Source organism: Oncorhynchus gorbuscha, linkage group LG10, assembly GCF_021184085.1.
Source record: "Oncorhynchus gorbuscha isolate QuinsamMale2020 ecotype Even-year linkage group LG10, OgorEven_v1.0, whole genome shotgun sequence".
In the NCBI taxonomy this organism is placed as follows: Eukaryota; Metazoa; Chordata; class Actinopteri; order Salmoniformes; family Salmonidae; genus Oncorhynchus; species Oncorhynchus gorbuscha.
Genome location: NC_060182.1, coordinates 66718740 through 66739639, shown reverse-complemented (window position 1 = coordinate 66739639; position 20900 = coordinate 66718740). Strand labels below are relative to the sequence as shown.

The 20900-nt window shown below is 42.6% G+C and overlaps 1 pseudogene across 1 annotated transcript; it reads right to left on the bottom strand.

Moving 5' to 3' along the window:
* Window positions 1–1283: 1283 nt before the first annotated feature.
* LOC124046380 lies at window positions 1284–20900 on the bottom strand (annotated as a pseudogene). Its single transcript, XR_006841002.1, has 6 exons — window positions 20089–20900; window positions 12702–14177; window positions 11936–12517; window positions 10764–10864; window positions 3178–3277; window positions 1284–2972 (listed from the first exon to the last, which is right to left on the bottom strand). The product of XR_006841002.1 is annotated as an uncharacterized LOC124046380 (transcript).

Sequence of the window (20900 nt, the reverse complement as noted above, 5' to 3'; positions counted from 1 at the left end):
AGCGTATTCGTCAATATTCCCATCTGACGTAATACGAAACATGTCCCAGTCCACGTGATGGAAGCAGTCTTGGAGTGTAGAGTCAGCTTGGTCTGACCAGCGTTGGACAGACCTCAGCGTGGGAGCCTCTTGTTTTAATTTCTGCCTGTAGGCAGGGATCAGCAAAATGGAGTCGTGGTCAGCTTTTCCGAAAGGGGGGCGGGGCAGGGCCTTATATGCGTCGTGGAAGTTAGAGTAACAATGATCCAAGGTTTTACCACCCCTGGTTGCGCAATCGATATGCTGATAAAATTTAGGGAGTCTTGTTTTCAGATTGGCTTTGTTAAAATCCCCAGCTACAATGAATGCAGCCTCCGGATAAATGTTTTCCAGTTTGCAAAGAGTTAAATAAAGTTCGTTCAGAGCCATCGATGTGTCTGCTTGGGGGGGATATATACGGCTGTGATTATAATCGAAGAGAATTCTCTTGGAAGATAATGCGGTCTACATTTGATTGTGAGGAATTCTAAATCAGGTGAACAGAAGGATTTGAGTTCCTGTACGTTTCCTTCATCACACCATGTCCCGTTAGTCATATGCCCCCGCCACTCTTCTTACCAGAGAGATGTTTGTTTCTGTCGGCGCGATGCGTGGAGAAACCCGTTGGCTGCACCGCCCTGGATAGCGTCTTCCCAGTAAGCCATGTTTCCGTAAAGCGGAGAACGTTGCAGTCTCTGATGTCCCTCTGGAATGCCACCCTTGCTCGGATTTCATCAACCTTGTTGTCGAGAGACTGGACATTGGCAAGAAGAATACTGGGAAGTGGTGCGCGATGTGCCCTTTTTCGGAGTCTTTTTCATTAAAGTCATGAGTAACCACCACGCTGCATTTCGGTCCGACTCGTTTTCTACAAACGAAGAACGCCGTTACAATTGGCTAACTCTTCCCCCCTGCAAACACAAGACACCCACATCAAACCGCACCCAGAAACCAACTCACAGTTGAATTCAGTCACTGCAGCTAGCATTTCTTCATGAACCAAATCTAAAACAAGGCCAAATCAGAAAGTGCATGTTGCTCTTTAATGAGGGATAGGATGGTTCTACGATTATGCACAAGGTTACACAATGTCTATAGTGTGGATTAAGGTGTATGCTTACTTGTGTACGGTTAATAAAATAAGTGATTTAACATTAAATCATTTTCTGCTCCTTTCCTCACAGCTGGATTAAAAATACTACAGTAACCAATAGACCATGTCAAATAATTTTCTTCCAGGATTCCAACAATGGTAATTGAGAGGGATGAACTTGAGCTTAGTGTTTATATCCACATTTTTTATTTAATTTAACTAGGCAAGTCAGTTCAGAACAAATTCTTATTTACAATGATGGCCTACCATATCCACATGTAGGTAATTAAATCATATGCCATTTAAAGCTGTTAGCAATAAGCTTAAAGCAGAGGTTGAATAGCGTATTATATGATTATGAGAACCTAAAAGATAAAGTAAATTAGTAAGAAGGCTTAGATGGGGTAGTTCACATTGAAAATGGTCATAGGTAGGCTGCACTGCAATTCCATCATCTTTATTGTAAACTGCCAAAGTGCTCCATTTATTTTTTCTTATAAATGAAACCTCTATTCTATTAGCATCAGTGAGCCACATGCAATATCTCCTCAGTCATCGAGTGCACTCATATGGTATTCTGACTGGGCTAGACGTTCATCCTTGTAAAAGTTCACTCAGGGTTTTAGGCAACTGCTTTTAATGTGAAATCAGAAACCTGTGCGAGAAATGTGCCGAGATTCACAATGTCAAAGAAAATAGGCCACACAACAGATCCCTACAAATCGTGTTTCTCATCAATTTCCCACACTAGATTATGTTTACAGATGTCTCTCCAACACAAGCATCAATACAAGGCCAATCCATATCGCTTCGCTGCACAGAATATAGATAAAGTAGAGAATTAAGAGTTGACCTAATCCATGTGACAAACTCCCTTAAATTTTGTTACACAAGAAATCTAAGATGGAACAAAAATGTCAAGCAACCATAACATGGCCTCAAATACTCAGGCATATGCTAATAAACAAATGACAGGCCAAAGGCAGTAAGTGAACAGCATCTGGAACAATACATATGGCACCACACCTTGGAAATGGTGTAGATCAGTTATGATTTGATTGTCCCTTCAAAGTGTTCCAACTGAACCAAGGGGCTAATCAGAACCAAGTACTAACAAAGTGTTGGATGATTTGTTTGTACTTCAACAGCAAGAATGCAACATGTATGGGGAAAGAAATTCAACTACACAAATAAGAGTTTAGCCAGGGAAATGTGCACAATATTCAAAAAGGAGTTCTTTAAAACATTTTTAAAAAGCCTGTGCAAACAAGGTGCCTAGCACAAACTAGGAGTGACAGTACAAAAAGGAAACAAGTGCAGACAGGAGACAGGCAGGCACAACGATTGGCTATTACGTTATTTTTGTTCCTTTTCTGTCATCAATGTTATGATTATACTGGATGGTAAGCTGAAAGGAACATAATTTAAATTAAAGTACAACAAGATCGAACAAATTGAAAAAAAAAATCTCTGGGCTTCAAGACACTAACAATAAACATACAAATCTTGAGCGAGGATAAATTAATTAATTTCAAACAAAAAACAATAAGTGAAAGACATTGTTAAAAGCTGAGAAGAAGTAAAGGATTAATTCAAGTTTTAACCGTTTAACCGTTACAATATAAGAGCTCAAATCTTAGACACCTAATGACCTGAGTGATGTCATTTGCCAAATTTAAAAAAGTGTACTGTCCTATACATTCCTCTGGTAAAATGCTTTGTTGCTTGGATTTACAGAACTGGACTTCTCTCAAAGATCTGTGGGAGATTGGCAAAGCGCTGGTGGTTCCTGTAGTTCTGGTTCTGCCATTCGTCCAGAGTGTAATTTGTTCTGTCATTTCCAAATCGTCTTTGGTAATTTCTGATGAACAAACATTTGAGAAAAATAAAATAAAAAATGCGCTCCCTTAAAAACAGGGAAAACAATTGTATGGGGTAAAGTGAAATCAATACTCAGAAAGGAGTATGTGACTGCATTAGAAAAGATGAAATCAATTGTCCAATTAAGACTGAAATGTCCTCTACAGAGGGCAGCAGTAGAAAAACACGCATGTAGATGCCTGTACCTGCGGGTGAGATCCGAGGGGTGCTGCCACTGCCTGCCGTTGGTGCCTGGTCTCTGATCGGCCACATGGTTCATCAGGTTCAGCAGCTCAGTCATCACCCCTGGAGACAAACCCATACAGGTAGCACACACACACACACACACACACACACACACACACACACACAACAAGCTGAACAAGTACTATGAAGAAGAAGATGATACAGGACAGCAAGAATATACAGCATCAATGGCACAGAAAACCTGGGAATTATGCCATTTGAGGGTCATTACAAGCATTATTCAGAAATCTAGAACAAGTGGCTTCAGATAAGTGTCTGCTAAATGACCATTATTATTATTTTTATTAATAATATTAGATTAAGCTGTGTCCATAACAAAAAGGATATAATTATGGCACAAAATAGACAAGAAAAAAAACCTAGCCAGTCAGTGAGCAAGTCCTAATAACAGTAGTTCTGTGAAAAAAGTCAAACTATCAATGAAATGGAAATCCAAGACAACTTCCTAGTGAAGATGATTATCCTCCCCCAAGAAGCTCTTAAAATTTGTTACATGTGTGGTAAAGTACCTAGCGACGGCTTAAGCGCCTACACCAGAAAAAAAATGATGCCCAGAGCTTACCTATGATGTTGCACTATTGTAAATTTTATGTATGGTATATTTGGGCTTGAAGTCGGATCTTTGTGGAAATCCGTGTCAATGACGTGCAAGTGCAAGTGCTTTCTGACTTGCGTGTCAGTTACAGGGCTGGCTTTAGTTCATTTGGAACCACCTACAGTACCAGTCAAAAGTTTGGACACACCTACTCATTCAAGGTTTTTTCTTGAAAAATTGTACTATTTTCTGCATTGTAGAATAGTGAAGCCATCAACATTATGAAATAACAAACATGGAATTATGTAGTACACAAAAATGTTATTCTAAATATATTTTATATTCTTCAAAGTAGCCACCCAAATCAATTAAATAAATGCTTCAGAGTTCAAGTAACAGACATCTCAACATCAACTGTTCAGAGACTGAATCAAATTGTATTAGTCACATGCGCCAAATACAAAATTACTGAGAAACGCTTACTTACGAACCCCTAGTAGTGATAGTGTAGTTTTAAAAAATGCAGATAAGGTGAGATAAAAGTAACAAGTAATTAAAGACCAGCAGTAATATATATATATATATAATATATAGGGGGATGCCGGTACAGAGTCAATGTGCAGGGCACTGGTTTGTTGAGGTAGTATGTACATGTAGGTAGAGTTAATTAGAGTGACTATACAGGCAGTGGTGTGGAGAGGGGCAATCCAAATAGTCTGGGTAGCCATTTGACTAGATGTTCAGGAGTCTTATGGCTTTCTAGTCCGGTGCTGACATAGATGGCCGCCCCGCTTCGCGTTCCTAGGAAACTATGCAGTGTTTTTTTTTTTTTTACGTGTTATTTCTTACATTGGTACCCCAGGTAATCTTAGGTTTCATTACATACAGTTGGGAGGAACTACTGAATATAAGAGCAATGTCAACTCACCATCATTACGACCAAGAATATGACTCTCCCGAAGCAGATCCTGTGTTTTGCCTTCCACCCAGGACAATGGATCGGATCCCAGCCGGCGAACCTAAACAACAACGCCGTAAAAGGGGCAAACGAAGCGGTCTTCTGGTCAGGCTCCAGAGACGGGCACATCGCGCACCAGTCCCTACCATACTACTCGCCAATGTCCAGTCTCTTGACAACAGGGTTGATGAAATCCAAGCAAGGGTAGCATTCCAGAGAGACATCAGAGACTAACGTTCTTTGCTTCACGGAAACATGGCTCACTCGAGAGACGCTAACGGAGTCGGTGCAGCCATCTTTCTGGTAAGAAGAGGGGCGGGGGGGTATGCCTTATGATTAACGAGACGTGGTGTGACGTGGTGTAACAAGGCTAATCTGAAAACAAGACTCCTTAAATTCTATCAGCATATCGATTGTGCTACCAGGGCTGGAAAAACCCCGGATCATTGTTATTCTAACTTCCGCGACACATATAAGGCCCTCCCCCGCACTCCTTTCGGAAAAGCTGACCACGACTCCATTTTGTTGCTTCCGGCCTACAGACAGAAACTAAAACAAGAAGCTCCCGCGCTCAGGTCTGTTCAATGCTGGTCTGACCAATCTGATTCCACGCTTCAAGACTGCTTCAATCACGTGGATTGGGATATGTTCCGCATTGCGTCCAACAACAACAACATTGACGAATACGCTGATTCGGTGAGCGAGTTCATTAGAAAGTGCATCGGTGACGTTATACCCACAACAACGATTAAAACATTCCCAAACCAGAAACCGTGGATTGATGGCAGCATTCGCACGAAACTGAAAGCGCAAACCACTGCTTTTAACCAGGGCAAGGTGACCGGAAACATGACCGAATACAAATAGTGTAGCTATTCCATCCGCAAGGCAATCAAACAAGCTAAGTGTCAGTATAGAGACAAAGTAGAATCGCAATTCAACAGCTCAGACAAGAGGTATGTGGCAGGGTCTACAGTCAATCACGGATTACAAAAAGAAAACCAGCCCTGTTGCGGACCAGGACGTCTTGCTCCCAGACAGACTAAATAACTTTTTTGCTCGCTTTGAGGACAATACAGTGCCACTGACATGGCCCGCTACCAAAACCTGCGGGCTCTCCTTAACCGCAGCCAACGTGAGTAAAACATTTAAACGTGTTAACCCTCGCAAAGCTGCAGGCCCAGACGCCATCCCTAGCGGGTCTTCAGAGCATGCGCAGACCAGCTGGCTGGTGTGTTTACGGACATATTCATCCCAGTCTGCTGTTCCCACATGCTTCAAGAGGGCCACCATTGTTCCTGTTCCCAAGAAAGTTAAGGTAACTGAGCTAAACGACTACCGCCCCGTAGCACTCACTTCAGTCATCACGAAGTGCTTTGAGAGACTAGTCAAGGACCATATCACCTCCACCCTACCTGACACCCTAGACCCACTCCAATTTGCTTACCACCCCAATAGGTCCACAGACAACACAATCACAACCACACTGCCCTAACCCATCTGGACCTATGTGAGAATGCTGTTCATCTACTACAGCTCAGCATTTAACACCATAGTACCCTCCAAACTCGTCATCAAGCTCGAGACCCTGGGTCTCACACCCCCCCGCAACTGGGTACTGGACTTCCTGACGGGCCACTCCCAGGTGGTGAGGGTAGGTAACAACATCTCCACCCCGCTGATCCTCAACACTGGGGCCCCACAAGGGTGCGTTCTGAGCCCTCTCCTGTACTCCCTGTTCACCCACGACTGCATGGCCACGCACGCCTCCAACTCAATCATCAAGTTTGCGGACGACACTAAAGTGGTAGGCTTGATTACCAACAACAATGAGACGGCCTACAGGGAGGAGGTGAGGGCCCTCGGAGTGTGGTGTCAGGAAAATAACCTCACACTCAACGTCAACAAAACAAAGGAGAGGATTGTGGACTTCAGGAAACAGCAGAGGGAGCACCCCCTATCCACATCGACAGGACAGGAGTGGAGAGGGTAGTAAGTTTTAAGTTCCTCGCGTACACATCACGGACAAACTGAATTGGTCCACCCACACAGAGCGTTGTGAAGAAGGCACAGCAGCGCCTCTTCAACATCAGGAGGCTGAAGAAATTCAGCTTGTCACCAAAAGTACCCAAACTTCTACAGATGCACAATCGAGAGCATCCTGTTGGGCTGTATCACCGCCTGGAATGGCAACTGCTCCGCCCACAACCGTAAGGCTCTCCAGAGGGTAGTGAGGTCTGCACAACGCATCACCGGGGGCAAACTACCTACCCTCCAGGACACCTACACCACCCGATGTCACAGGAAGGCCATAAAGATCATAAAGGACAAGAACCACCCAAGCCACTGCCTGTTCACCCCACTATCATCCAGAAGTCGAGGTCAGTACAGGTGCATCAAAGCAGAGACCGAGAGACTGAAAAACAGCTTCTATCTCAAGGCCATCAGACTGTTAAACAGCCACCATTAACATTGAGTGGCTGCTGCCAACATACTGAATCAACTCCAGCCACTTTAATAATGGAAATGGATGTAAAAAAATGCATCACTAGCCACTTTAAACAATGCCACTTAATATAATGTTTAAATACCCTACATTACTCATCTCATATGTATGTACTGTACTCTATATCATCTACTGCATCTTGCCATCTTTATGTAATAAATGTATCACTAGCCACTTTGTTTATATACCCTACATTACTCATATGTATATACACTGTACTCTATACCATCTACTGCATCTTTCCTATGCCGTTCTGTACCAAGCACTCATTCACATATCTTAATGTACATAGTCTTTGTCCCTTTACACTTGTGTGTATAAGGTAGTAGTTGTGGAATTGTTAGGTTAGATTACTCGTTGGTTATTACTGCATTGTCGGAACTAGAACTGTGCAACTGGGTACTGGACTTCCTGACGGGCCGCCCCCAGGTGGTGAGGGTAGGCAACAACATCTCCTCCCCGCTGATCCTCAACACGGGGGCCCCACAAGGGTGCGTTCTGAGCCCTCTCCTGTACTCCCTGTTCACCCACGACTGCGTGGCCACGCACGCCTCCAACTCAATCATCAAGTTTGCGGACGACACAACAGTGGTAGGCTTGATTACCAACAACGACGAGACGGCCTACAGGGAGGAGGTGAGGGCCCTCGGAGTGTGGTGTCAGGAAAATAACCTCACACTCAACGTCAACAAAACTAAGGAGATGATTGTGGACTTCAGGAAACAGCAGAGGGATCACCCCCCTATCCACATCGATGGAACAGTAGTGGAGAGGGTAGCTAGTTTTAAGTTCCTCGGCATACACATCACAGACAAACTGAATTGGTCCACTCACACTGACAGCGTCGTGAAGAAGGCGCAGCAGCGCCTATTCAACCTCAGGAGGCTGAAGAAATTCGGCTTGTCACCAAAAGCACTCACAAACTTCTACAGATGCACAATCGAGAGCATCCTGGCGGGCTGTATCACCGCCTGGTACGGCAACTGCTCCGCCCTCAACCGTAAGGCTCTCCAGAGGGTAGTGAGGACTGCACAACGCATCACCGGGGGCAAACTACCTGCCCTCCAGGACACCTACACCACCCGTTGTTACAGGAAGGCCATAAAGATCATCAAGGACATCAACCACCCGAACCACTGCCTGTTCACCCCGCTATCATCCAGAAGGCGAGGTCAGTACAGGTGCATCAAAGCTGGGACCGAGAGACTGAAAAACAGCTTCTATCTCAAGGCCATCAGACTGTTAAACAGCCACCACTAACATTGAGTGGCTGCTGCCAACACACTGTCATTGACACTGACCCAACTCCAGCCATTTTAATAATGGGAATTGATGGGAAATGATGTAAATATATCACTAGCCACTTTAAACAATGCTACCTTATATAATGTTACTTACCCTACATTATTCATCTCATATGCATATGAATATACTGTACTCTACATCATCGACTGCATCCTTATGTAACACATGTATCACTAGCCACTAACTATGCCACTTTGTTTACACACTCATCTCATATGTATATACTGTACTCGATACCATCTACTGTATGCTGCTCTGTACCATCACTCATTCATATATCCTTATGTACATATTCCTTATCCCCTTACACTGTGTATAAGACAGTAGTTTTGGAATTGTTAGATTACTTGTTGGTTATCACTGCATTGTCGGAACTAGAAGCACAAGCATTTCGCTACACTCGCATTTAACATCTGCTAACCATGTGTATGTGACAAATAAAATTTGATTTGATTTAGAAGCCAAAGCATTTCACTACACTCGCATTAACATCTGCTAACCATGTGTATGTGACAAATAAAATTTGATTTGGGGGTAGAAGCTGTGGTTAAAAGCCTCTTGGACCTAGAGTCAGGCCTTCATGGTAGAATTGCTGCAAAAAATAATACTAAAGGGCACCAATAAGAAGAAGAGACTTGCTTGGGCAAAGAAACACGAGCAATGGACATTAGACCGGTGGAAACTTGTCCTTTGGTCTAGAGTCCAAATTGGAAAATTTTGGTTCCAACCTCCATGTCTTTGTGAGACAGGTGAACAGATGATCTCCGCATGTGTATTTCCCACCGTAAAGCATGGAGGTGTTATGCTGTGCGTGTGCTTTGCTGGTGACACTGTCTGATTTATTTAGAATTCAAGGCACACTTAACCAGCATGGTTACCACAGCATTCAGCAGCGATACACCATTCCATCTGGTTTGGGCTTAGTGGGACGATCATTTGTTTTTCAACAGGACAATGACCCAACATATCTCCAGGCTGTGTAAGGGCTATTTCACCAAGGAGAATGATTGAGTGCTGCATCCCACAATTCCCCGACCTCAACCAAATTGAGATGGTTTGGGATGAGTCAGACTGCAGAGTGAAGGAAAAGCAGCCAACAAGTGCACAGCATATGTGGGAACTCCTTCAAGACTGTTGGAAAAGGATTCCAGGTGAAGCTGGTTGAGAGAAAGCTTTGCACGCTCTTGGCAGTCAAGGAAAAGGGTGGCTATTTGAAGAATCTCAAATAGAAAATATATTTTGATTTATTTTACACTTTTTTAGTTACTACATGATTCCATGTGTTATTTCATAGTCTTGATGTCTTCACTATTATTCTAGAAAATATTTTTAAAAATAAAGAAAATTAGTAGGTGTCCTAAAACAGTAGTGTACATGTACAAATTACCTCGACTAACCTGTACCCCTACACATTTACTCGGTACCGGGCCCCTGTATATAGCCTCGTTATTGTTATGTAATTCTTCTGTTAATATTTTCTTAACTAAATAAAATAAAAGTAACTGTATTTCTTGAACTGCACTGTTGGTTAATTAATGGCTTGTAAGTGTGAATTCAGCACATGTGACAAATCAGATTTGATAAGTCTCTGTCCTTGAGTGGCCCAGCCAGAGCCCGGAATTGAACCCGATTAAACATCTCTGGAGAGACCTGAAAACAGCTGTGCAGCGACGCTCCCCATCCAACCTGATAGAGATCGAGAGGATCTGCAGAGACGAATAGGAGAAACTCCCCAAATACAAGTGTACCAAGCTTGTAGCGTCATACCCAAGAATACTTGAGGTTGTAATCGCTGCCAAATGAGCTTCAACAAAGTACTGAGTAAAGGGTCTGAATACTTACATGTGGTATTTCAGTTGTCATATACATACACACACGCTAACATTTCTAAATGACTGATCTTTTCCTTTACGCACTGCACAGCAAAATTCATAAGTAGGTTAGGATTCAAGGTTATTAGGACTGGTATGAATTAAGTCTGACTTAGAATGGGATTTCACACATCATTACAGCAAACCAGAGGATTCACGACAACATAAGATAAGGACTCAGTGTGGAAATGGGGTAAGGTTTTGGGGCGATAAATAGACTTCAAGAGAACGAGAAATTAGTTGAAATAACTTATGTTGGGATAACAAGAACATTTCACTAAACTCACCAATTGAATCACCCGGTTAGCACCAGGCCCCCAACATCCCAAATAATGAGATACACCTCTTACCTTCTCCTGCACCAATGTTCTCCCTTATGTGTCTGGTGACTGAGTCCACATAGAGCCACTTCTCACGCTGCCAGTCCTCCTCCCTGTCATAGACCACTGGCCTGGAAAAGACATCCACCCAATTCAAACACTCAAGAAATCTATTCTGCTTCCTTCCACTCTCACAAGATCTGACAGAATTGAATAAGTAATGCTTTATTGAGGCTTTGACCATTCAAGTCATGTAAAAGCATTGATTAAATAAAGATGCATTTGTGAAGTGGTTGAGTGGGAGAATAACCAGACCGTCTGTCTACATTCTGAGAAGAAAAATAAACAAGTCTCTCTGGAAATAATACCAGTCAGCAGGGCCTGAAGCTCACTTTTTGGTCCAACAGCCAACTACGGCATGTAGATTTTAAAATTTACCCACCACCCAAAATATTTTTGTCTGCTGGAATTACACCAACACAAAAAAAGGGTTGAGCATCCTTTGTCATGTTTCTAAATCAATAATTTTATTACTAGTAAGATGTAATGAGGAATAGTGTTTCATTTGATCTTTTGTGACCAAAATGTCAGATGAGACAAATGTTCACCTGCCCCTTTCAGGGTGGGAGGTTACTGTGGTAATGCCAGTTGAGCCATGTTTGTACCTGTGAGATTGAGTCTGACTAGGAGCCAACGTCTTCTCTCCCTAGCAGTTGAAGCTCAAACATTGAAAAACAACCTAGCTTGTGAACAACAAAGTATATAGCCATGAGACACAAGGACAGTCTCACTTCAGTCAACTTTCGTTATGCCTATGCGTAGCGCTTCTAAGCACTTCACATCAGCACAGCCCCCAGCCAGGCAATGTTGCTGAGCGAGGTGGGATAGGCTATAGGATTAATAGTTATTTGACTTTGTGCGATTCATTTACCAACTATGAAACATAAAGTAGCATAAATACTGCAGATGCATTTATTTTGCTATAAATCATACTATTTTAATTCATAAATGCAAGTGAAATGCTAGCACTGGAGCCTTGACCACCCGCCAACATGGCTGGTGAAATAGACATCTTTACCGCCAATGCCAAAATCTGCCTGCATTTGGCGGGTGTTAATTTTAGGCCATGCCAGATAGGGAAGAAAAATCAAATTGCTCCCTCTAGAGGAGATTTAGAAAACATCAAGGACTCTGAAATGTACCTTGGTGCAGTTTTCTGGACAGGTCTTGTATTGACCACTTTTTGGTCAGACGAAGTTGAAGCTGCCTGGACAGGTTTTATCTTTGTCACTTTCTGCCCAAGCGAAGGTTTATGGACAATTGTGTTCTTGATAATGTTCTGTCCAGGTGAAGGTTTCTGGACAGGTCTTGTATTGACCACTTTTTGGTCAGGTTGAAGCTGCCTGGACAGGTTTTATCTTTGTCACTTTCTGCCCAAGCGAAGGTTTATGGACAATTGTGTTCTTGATAATGTTCTGTCCAGGTGAAGGTTTCTGGACAGGTCTTGTATTGACCACTTTTTGGTCAGACGAAGTTGAAGCTGCCTGGACAGGTTTTATCTTTGTCACTTTCTGCCCAAGCGAAGGTTTATGGACAATTGTGTTCTTGATAATGTTCTGTCCAGGTGAAGGTTTCTGGACAGGTCTTGTTGTCGTCTTGACAAGATTCTTCTCCAGAGAAGGTTTCTGCACAGACCTGGTCTCAGACACTTTCTGCTCAGGCGGCGTTGAGGGTTGGCTGCTGCTGCTCTGTTGCACGCTGGGAACCACCAGTACTGACCTCACCTGGACACGGCAGAAAGGTGTTACAGCAATATGACCAGAGAAATCCACACAAGCACTATACAGTCACAACCAAATCTAAGCTAACAGTTGATGCAGGCAAAACTATTGATTAGGCAAAACTGATTAGTTAAATCAAACAGCTACATTAAGAAAACAAAAGAAAGTATGCGTTCGGACCACTTACCTTCTCGTAGCTGGGCTCCACGGTTACCTCTTCGGCCAGGAGTGTGACCTGGCACTCCTGAACTGAATCAAGCACACCCTCCACCACATTTCCCTCACAACCCGCATTGAACTCCACTGGGGCAACATGACACAATGAGGACTCCAGTATCGGGGCACCGATACTCCAATCGTCCCCTGCCGTACCCTCCAAGCCCTCATCTGCACCCTCCACTGCGACCAGAGATGCCCCATATAACCCATAAGCTACATCCTCCGAAGTGAAAGAGTAGTGCGGCTGGCAAACCATAGCCTGGCCCCCATTGGGATCAGGGAACCATGGAGGACATGAAGGTTCCCCATCATCTGACACAGCCACCTGCAGCCTCTGCATCACCTCCCTCCCCATAAACAAAGGGCTGGACGAGATGCGGGGCTGCAGGGGTGGCACAGCCTGAGACACGTCCTTTCCTGCTTTAAGTGCCGCAAGGTAGGACCTGGAAAAAAAACCCTCAATGCTCACAACCTCCTCTTCCTCCTGATTGTTTATCTCCTCATTGCCCCCTTTTCCCCTTTCTCCTTCTCCCACCATCTTCTCTCCTTTCCCCTCCTCCCGCTCTCCTACGTCATATCCCTCCTTTGAAACATGGTTCTGTGTTGAACTGTGAGCTAAGAAAGGCTTAGTTCGCTGGGTGTCGCCGTCACTGGGGTTACGGGTGCAGTCGTCGTAAAAACTGTTACAGCTATCGACAAAGGCTTCAATGCCCTCATCGCTCCCCCTGTCGCTGTCAGTGGGGCTCAGGCACATGATGTCGTCAACGTCAAAGTCAAAAACAGGACCAAGGTCCATCGAGACTTTCTCAGGCTCATGGCTCAGGGTCTCAGACCAGGCCTCAGACTCGTTTGATACGGGGCCGCCTGGAGCTGCAGCACCACCCGGTCTACTTCCAGCCTCTCCTGAGTTTGGCACACATGTCACAGCTTCGGATGTACCTTTATCTTTGACTGTATTTTCAACACTAGATGGCACTTTTTGGAGGTCAGTGGTAGGGGAGACAGTGACTACATCTGGAGGGATGCTGCATGAAACTACAACACAAGCCAGGTCTGGGGAGATGGCCTTAGGAGTGCAGGGCTTTTTGTATGTAGTCTCGTACGTGTCATCAAGGCAGGAGTCATCCAATCGCCTCTTGTGTCTTGTAGGGGCATTGTTGTTCACAATCTCTATTTTCAAGTTGCAGAATGGATTGGATGAATTCCATGACTGGTTAGTGCCGCTAGGACTAACCCTACCATTTTCACAAGTTATCATTCTAGAATAAACAGAGAGCGGTCTCAAGTGCTCAAAACTCTTATTATCTCCTCTTGGTTTTTCACTACTTAGCCTATGAAATATTGTCTTCAGAGGCTGGATAGGCCTCTCCATTGCCCCTGATACAGTGGTCAACCAGCTGGGGCTAAACAGATACCAGGATCAGGAACTCTTCTAGAATGTTTCCTAAGGGTAGAAAAAAAATGATATCTACAACTATTTTGCTTCAATTCCAATTCAGACCCTCTCTGAGCTACAGTTGTGAAACAGGAAAGAATAACTAAGCACTTCTGGATCACAATGTATATAGACTCCCCTTTTTTTCTACTGTGTTATTGACTTGTTAATTGTTTACTCCATGTGTAACTCTGTGTTGTCTGTTCACACTGCTATGCTTTATCTTGGCCAGGTCGCAGTTGCAAATGAGAACATGTTCTCAACTAGCCTACCTGGTTAAATAAAGGTGAAATAAAAAAAGAAATTAAAAAAACATATTTTGGAATCCTTCAGAATAAGAGTCCTGTACACCTGGTAAAAACAACAAAAACATAAAACGCAACATGTAAAGTGTTAGTCCAATGTTTCATGAGCTGAAATTAAAGATCCCAGAAATGTTCCACCCGCACAAAAAAAACTTTTTTCTCTCAAATTCTAAGCACAAATGTATTTACATCCCTATTAGTGAGCATTTCTCCTTTGTCAAAATAATCCATCAACCCTGACAGGTGAGGCATATCAAGAAGCTGATTAAAAAGCATGATCATTACACAGGTGCACCTTGTCCTGGGGACAATAAAAGGCCACTAAAATGTGCAGTTGTGTCAGGCAACACATTGTCAGATGTATCAAGTTGAGGGAGTGTGCAATTGGCATGCTGACTGCAGGAATATCCACGATAGCTGTTGCCAAAGTATTAGGGCTGACCCTAATTGGTCGATTGTTTGGTCGTTAGGCTATTGGTTGACCGGGATTGGTTTAGTCGAGTAGTAACATACATATACAGTGCCTTCGGGAAGTATTTCGACTACTTGACTTTTCACACATTGTTATGTTACAACCTTCTAATAAAAAATTTAAAAATAACTTTGTCACCAATTTACACACAATACACCATAATGACAAAGCGAAAACAGATTTTTAGAAATTTTGCAATTGTATTAAAAATAAAAACAGAAATACCTTATTTCACATACCCTTTGCTACGAGACTCGAAATTGAGCTCAGGTATATCCGGTTTCCATTGATCATCCTTGAGATGTTTCTACACCTTCATTGGAGTCCACCTGTGAGGTTGAAGGAATTGTCCGTAGAGCTCCGAGACAGGATTGTGTCAAGGCACAGATCTGGAGAAGGGTACCAAAAAATGTCTGCAGCATTGAATGCCAAGCGTCACGTCTGGAGGAAACCTGGCACCATCCCTACGGTGAAGCGTGGTGGTAGCATCATGCTGTGGGGATGACAGCAGCAGGGACTGGGAGACTAGTCAGGATCGAGGCCAAGATGAACAGAGCAAAGTACAGAGAGATCCTTGATGAAAACCTATCCAGAGCACTCAGGACCTCAGACTGGGGCAAAGGTTCACCTTCCAACAGGACAATCCCAAGCACACGGCCAAGACAACACAGGAGTGGCTTCCGGACATGTCTCCGATTGTCCTTGAGTGGCCCAGCCAGAGCCCGGACTTGAACCCAATCAAACATCTCTGGAGAGTTCTGAAAATAGCTGTGCAGCGACGCTCCCCATCCAACCTGAGAGGATCTGCAGACAGGAATGGGATAAACTCCCCAAATACAGGTGCGCCAAGCTTGCCGCGTCATATGTGAGGGGAACGGCACCTCAGTACCTCCAGGCTCTGATCAGGCCCTACACCCAAATAAGGGCACTGCGTTCATCCACCTCTGGCCTGCTCGCCTCCCTACCACTGAGGAAGTACAGTTCCCGCTCAGCCCATTCAAAACTGTTCGCTGCTCTGGCTCCCCAATGGTGGAACAAACTCCCTCACGACGCCAGGACAGCGGAGTCAATCACCACCTTCCGGAGACACCTGAAACCCCACCTCTTTAAGGAATACCTAGGATAGGATAAAGTAATCCTTCTCACCCCCCCCCTTAAAATATTTAAATGCACTATTGTAAAGTGGCTGTTCCACTGGATGTCATAAGGTGAATGCACCAATTTGTAAGTCGCTCTGGATAAGAGCGTCTGCTAAATGACTTAAATGTAAATGTAAATACCAAAGAAGAACCGAGGCTATAATCGCTGTCAAATGTGCTCCAAGAAAGTACTGAGTAAAGGTTCTGAATAATTATGTAAATGTGATATTTCAGTTTTTGTAAAAAATATAAAAAAATATGCACACAATTCTAAAAACCTGTTTTTGCTTTGTCATTATGGGGTCGTGTGTCGATTTCTGAGGGGGGGAACAATTTAACCTCTAATGACTCCCCATCCCGCATGAGGGAGCGTAATCGTCGACTGACACTAATTAGCATAACGCAACGGACATAAATATTCCTATTCATGAACATCACAAGTGAAATATATTGAGACACAGCTTAGCCTTTTGTTAATCACCCTGTCATCTCAGATTTTCAAAATATGCTTTACAGCCAAAGCTAGACAAGCATGTGTAAGTTTATCGATAGCCTTGCATAGCATTTTGTCCAACTAGCAGCAGGTAACTTGGTCACGGAAATCAGAAAAGCAATCAAATTAAATTGTTTACCTTTGATGAGCTTCAGATGTTTTTACTCACGAGACTCCCAGTTAGATAGCCAATGTTCCTCTTTTCCAAAAATAATATTTTTGTAGGCGAAATAGCTCCGTTTGTTCTTCACGTTTGGCTGAGAAATCGCCCGGAAATTGTAGTCACGAAAACGTCGAAAAATATTCCAAATTAGCTCCATAATATCGACAGAAACATGGCAAACATAGTTAATAATCAATCCTCAAGGTGTTTTTCAAATATCTATTCAATAATATATCCACCCGGACAATTGGTTTTTCAGTAGGACCGATTGGAATAATGGCTACCTCTGTATTTCACGTGAGAATCACTCTGGGAGCATCAGGTGACCACTTGCGCAATGTAGCCGCTTACGGATATTCTTCAACATAAATGCGTAAAACTACGTCACAATGCTGTAGACACCTTGGGGAATACGGAGAAAAAGTAATCTGGTTGATAGCCCATTCACTGCTCAATAGGGACACATTGGAACGCAGCGCTTTCAAAACATGAGGCACTTCCGGATTGGATTTTTATCAGGCTTTCGCCTGCAATATCAGTTCTGTTATACTCAGACAATATTTTTACAGTTTTGGAAACTTTAGAGTGTTTTCTATCCTAAGCTGTCAATGATATGCATATTCTAGCATCTTGTCCTGACAAAATATCCCATTTACTACAGGAACGTTACTTTTCAAAAAATGAAAATACTGCCCCCCTAGTGTCACAAAAGGTTAATCAATTTTAGAATAAAGCTGTAACATAACAAAAACACTTTTCTGGTTACTACATGATTCCATATGTGTTATGAAATAAGTGAGAAAGAAGTTATGCTTTATTTCATAATCATTTACGAGATTAGTATATATGTTTTTTATTTTATTTTGTTTGGAGTGCTCCAAGTGAGTATGTGTCTGGTTTCTCTGTCCTGATAATGTTGAAGGAGGGCATGTATAGAAGTACTGGTTGCACCAATTTGTAAGTCGCTCTGGATAAGAGCGTCTGCTAAATGACTTAAATGTAAATGTAAATGTACCTTTTTTAAATTTTTTTTTTTTTTTTTTTTTTTAAACATCCATTTCAAATTATAAATTAAATCTATAGCTCCTCAAAGTAAGCTATTTGAAAGATCTTTCCAACTATCTCCCCATTGATATTCACCAATCCTCAGCGTGAAAGAGCAACAGAAGTTATAGGCCAATGCAGCAGTAGGCCTGCCTATAGGCTATGAGTTCCATGTGCTCATTTCTTTACCCCCAATGGATCATGATGTATCAATTAGAGGTTGACCGATTATGATACCGATTATTGGATGACCAAAAAAGCCAATGCCGATTACAAAAATACTTGTAATAATGACAATTACAACAATACTGAATGAACACTGATTTTAACTTAATATAATACATCAATAAATTCAATTTAGCCTCAAGTAAATAATGAAACATGTTCAATTTGGTTTAAATAATGCAAAAACAAAGTGTTGGAGAAGAAAGTATAAGTGCAATATGTGCTATGTAAGAAAGCTAACGTTTCAGTTCCTTGCTCAGAACATATGAAAGCTGGTGGTTCCTTCTAACATGAGTCTTCAATATTCCCAGGTAAGAAGTTTTAGGTTGTAGGACTATTTCCCTCTATACCATTTGTATTTCATTAACCTTTGACTATTGGATGTTCTTATAGGCACTTTAGTATTGCCAGTGTAACAGTATAGCTTCCGTCCCTCTAGTTACCGCGCGCTAACTAGCTAGCCATTTCACATCAGTTACACCAGCCTCATCTCGGGAGTTGATAGGCTTGAAGTCATAAACAGCGCAATGCTTGACGCACAACGAAGAGCTGCTGGCAAAACGCACGAAAGTGCTGTTTGAATAAATGTTTACGCGCCTGCTTCTGCCTACCACCGCTCAGTCAGATACTTGTATACTCAGTCAGATTATAATGTAATGTTGCAAGATTGGATCCCCCGAGCTGACAATGTGAAAATCTGTCGTTCTGACCCTGAACAAGGCAGTTAACCCACCATTCCTAGGCAGTCATTGAAAATAAGAATGTGTTCTTAACTGACTTCCCTAGTTAAATAAAAAGGTTTAAAAAAAAATTCAATAGGCAAATCGGCACCCAAAAATACAGATTTCCGATTGTTATGAAAACTTGAAATTGGCCCTAATTAATCAGCCATTCCGATTAATCGGTCGACCTCTAGTATCAATATGGTAGAGGCTGGTGATCTCGCATTAGTCGACTTTAAACTTTTAGATTAGAATTTTTTTGCGATTGACCACATGACAATTTTCAGAAAATGTTATTGAAATTAAACTGTCCACAAAAACGCACATATGAAAATCATAACTGGCACACAGAAGGGTAGAACTGGTAGGATAAATTCTAACTTCCCCAAACTTGAAATTCACATGCAGCCTCTGAAGACCATAAAATAATTGCCTCCACGTTTCCATGGTCGGATTTTGCCTATAGGCTACTTTGAAGCAAAGTAAGATTATTAAAAAACACAATTATTTAACTAGGCAAGTCAGTTATTTTAAAATGACTGCCTACCCCGGCCAAACCTTCCCCTAACGACGCTGGGCAAATTGTGCACCGTCCTATGGGACTCCCGATCACAGCCAGTTGTAATTCAGCCTGTAATCGAACCAGGATGTGTAGTGACAACTCTAGCACTGAGATGCAGTGCCTTAGACCGCTGCGCCACTCGGGACATGCCTCATAAGATTAAATAAAACTTTCAGGTTTCAAATAATGAATGTTTTCAAAATGAAAACCTGCCTCCAGCTGACATTGTAAAGTGGTGGGAGATTCACTGATAGCCTGTGACCTACACTTGAATGGGAGCGCTTCAATTATCCGTTGAGAAATAAAAATAGCTATTTTTAATCATGCACCAAAACTTATGCTCGCTTGGATTTAGTCAGAACGAAAATATAAATGAAACAATTTCAAAGATTTTACTGAATTACAGGTCATATAGGAAATCAGTCAATTGGAATAATCTACGAATTTCACAGTCTGTGGCTTCAGGCACATGCGATGGCAGTGGAGAATACCCTCACCGTACTTGCAATGGCACTGAAGATGCCGAACACCCTTCGGGCCACTCTTGCCAGGAATGCAGAGTTTTTTTATTTTATTTTTTATTATTCTATTGGCAGTCCTAAAAAGTTTTTTAGGCGAAATAACCCCATCAAAAACAATAAGCTCTTTGGAAGAGGTAATGTCAGACCTATTGGACCAAACTCAATGATAGTCTATTGCATAGACAATAGAATGAAAATGAACTGAACTTTTAAGCGATCTGATTTTTTGTTTCTAAATCATTTGCAACAATGATACACTTAGCTAGCTACCCACCTCGTTCCTTTCTGTTAGCATGTAGTACACCATCATGTTTCGGGAGGAGTCTTCTCAGATTCCACAATGCCTCTTTAGTTGTGGACACTACATCACCGCACTCCCTTCCCTCTCTTGCTCTTTGTAAGTCAACTTGATCTTGCACCGGTGTGTTTTGTCAGTTTCTTAATGAAAATATGAAAAAAACCTTTGGGTAACTTGCTCCACGCTTCAGTCAAATTGGGCACGCGCAATTCCTCTGGGCCCAGTCTGATGACCTGGAGCACCACCCTGGCAAGCTTCTGTTATAGATGCACTTCAGACCCTGTCCTAACCCGAGATGTACTCTTAAGGAGCCGAACGTTACAGTTAGCCTAAGTACCTTGTGTTATTTTCAGAGGTAGGCTGGCTCTGATAGCCAGAACACCACCTAAACGTGAATAGATTATCAATATACGGTTCTAGAAACACATGCGAAATGCACACTTACTGTATACTGTTAAAAATGCAGTTGGCTAACCTCACAAAATTACCATTATATTGATTTTTCTACTAACGTTAGCTAGCCAACACTGTAGTTCGCTAGGAAATGCGATTCATCACGACACATCTCAAAATCATTTTAGAGGCAGACGAGCTAGCTCAAGTTGGCATATTTCGTCTCATTTACTGTTATTTGAAGGTGTCATGCTTCAATAATGATCTTAGATAGGTATTGTTTTACGTAAGTTAAAGTTGTAAAAACATGCTAACGTTAACCGTTGACGTTAGCGCGTCGCTTCCCCCTCATCAGAATTTTTGTATCGGTCCAACACAAACGTTTGATAGTTGGT